Below are 2,822 nucleotides of genomic sequence, written 5' to 3'. Positions count from 1 at the left end.
ATCGGACATCCTCCCACAGTCTGCCGCTCTGCTGGTGGTGACTGGTACTGCGTTCCCGGGGTCTCAGTCTGCCCCAGAGCAGGGGAGCGAGTCGGCGCGCTCACACGACTATCAAGAGAAGAAACACACACACTGAAACTGGATAGCGGCAGAGACAACGTGTGTGTGTGTGTGTGTGTGAGAGAGAGAAAGAGAGATGGTGATAGATTGGGTAGTGTGGGAGAGGGAGTAGACTCTGTACGATAGCTTTCGCAATAACACTGTTGATTCGATCTCACTTTATAAACCAGGATATGAGTTTTTTCCTATAACCCTTCCTGTTGTCACAGCAACAAGGCGACTGAGTGATGAAGGCTTTCTGTTCTCCTTATGAGTTTCGGGATTTTCCGGCCTATTTCTTTAGACGTGTCCAACTCACAAACAAGCAAACAAACAAACAAACAAACACATACCGTAAACAAAACAACAGTGCTAAATAAACCACTCTGCAGATCATCAGAATACCTTTTTCCCCCACACGTGCAGCCCCGGTTATTGCTCAAGCTTTCTCCGAAGGACGGATAACTCGCCTCCGGGAGGAGCGAGACTTCTGTCGGTTTTGCTGTGTCGGCTTTCTCAGGGAGAAAGAATGGGTGCGCTTTTGTCATATTTTAGGAGGACGGCTGACGGCGGCATCTGGAGGAGACGGATGGTGGAGGAAGCTTCTCCTTCCCGGACTCGTTACGCCGCGCCCGCTGCAAACGGGTTCATAATTACGGGCTGTCGGCCCGCCGTACGGAGAGTGATTGTCGCGCGGGTTTACCGTCAGAGCGCGGACAACGGGCGGGAGAGGGCCGGCACACTCCCGTTACTGGTCTCGGGCAGGAATGACACGTGGAGCCGCTCAGAGCAAGCGCAAGACCTCACGGTCGTCTTTTGTGAGTGGCCGTCTGAATAGCTGAGAGAGAGACAGACAGAGGGAGAGAGAGACACACTCAGAGAGACAGAGAGAGTGAGAGAGAGACACAAAGGGAGAGACAGAGAGAGAGAAAGCTTGTGTGTGAATGGTCATCTTCTGATGACTTCAAGCTGCCAGTCTCACATTCCTTCATGCTGAGCTGGTCTCTCTAATCTCCGCATCCACGCTCTCCAAATCAGCGCAAATCACACGGCTGCTGTAAAGCGAGCCAATTCACCGGCTGGTTTGGCGTTTGTGCAGTGGAAAGAAACAACTGCTAGGTGGAGGCGGGGAGAGAGAGCGAGAGAGCGAGAGAGAGAGAGCGAGAGAGCGAGAGAGAGAGAGAGAGAGAGAGAGAGAGAGAGAGAGAGTGGATGCACTTAAGGTGGCAATGGGCTAAGAAACTAAAATACACTTTGTGTGTGCTGATTTGGCCATGCAGAGATCCCCTGTTAACCAGTGCCAAGTTCTCAGATCCACACACATCTGTTCGAGTTCACTAAGGTTCACTAATGCCCCCTCCCACACACACACACACACACACACACACACACGGCACATCCAGAAAGCACTGATTCAGTTGAGGGTACCGTCTGTACTGTACGACCCTGAAGATGTTCTGTGTGTGTGTGTGTGTGTACGTGTGAGTGTGTGTTTGAGGATCTTGCAGTTCACAGACATGCAGCATCCTGTTCAGTAGTGAAGTTCGCCTTCACACACTTCACACACTTCTCTATCCTCTCCGCCGTCCCCCGACGACTAGCTGCTTCTCTGTCCGCTGTGTCCGACACGTCTGGCCGGCGTCATGGAAACGGTGGAGTTAAACAATCAGTACTGATTCTCTTTTGTGTGTTTACATTATAAACCACAGTACAGCCTTCTAGAATGATCTAGAAGCTGTTTAAGGCTGTGTGTGTGTGTGTGTGTGTGTGTGTGTGTGTGTTAGTAATTGTTACAGGAAAGCACATGGAAAGATGGATCAAACCGTTAATAAATCTGAGATCTGAGATTTGACACACTGTGTCTGTTTTCTGGGAACACATAATCAGAGAGCTCGTGTGTGTGTGTGTGTGTGTGTGTGTGTGTGTGTACATGTGTCATTGCCTCACACTGTTTTAAATGAAACATTTCATTTACCTTTTAATGAATAGATCTACAGGTCTGGATCTGTGCAGATCCACAGAGCAGGTATTAAACCCAAGACTGTGATGAAGGGCTGTTCAGTAAACCCTGGGATTACTGGCCCAAGCTGATAAACACTAAACACACTGTAGGAAAGACTTTTGGTTGGTTCTGAACACTAAACACACCATAATAAAGACTTTTGGTTGGTTCTGAACACTAAACACACCATAATAAAGACTTTTGGGAGTTTCAGACGCCAACTATTGCCCCCCCAACACACACACACACACACACACACACACACAAACACACACACACACACACAGAGAAATGGGAACGCTTGAGAGATTAGTGCGATGGGGAAAGAGGGAAAGACTGAAAAATGTGGAGAAAGGAACTGAATGGCAATGTGAGAGATAGATAGAGAGGGAGAGAGACAGGGAGAGAGAGAGAGAGAAGGGAGAGAGAGAGAGAGAGAGAGAGAAAGAGGGGAGAGAGAGAGAGAGAGAGAGAGAGAGAGAGAGAGAGGTCAGTAGTGTGTTTGCTAAAAGCTGCCACTATTGTGGTTGAAGGTAATCAGCTTTCACTGGGTTTCTTTAGATGTGTGATCAGAACTTTGCTAAAATGCTCTCACAAAAAAAGAAGAGTAGAAGAAACACACACACACACACACACACACACACACACACACACACACACACTCACAAAAGCTCCACACTTTGATTTGGATGCATGGTCTGTTTAGTGTTTTAGAAATTAG

Source organism: Electrophorus electricus, chromosome 2 (assembly GCF_041902795.1).
Source record: "Electrophorus electricus isolate QZ-2024a chromosome 2, ASM4190279v1, whole genome shotgun sequence".
NCBI lineage: Eukaryota > Metazoa > Chordata > Actinopteri > Gymnotiformes > Gymnotidae > Electrophorus > Electrophorus electricus.
The sequence above is the reverse complement of the archived record's forward strand: the minus strand, read 5'-3'. Positions refer to the sequence as shown.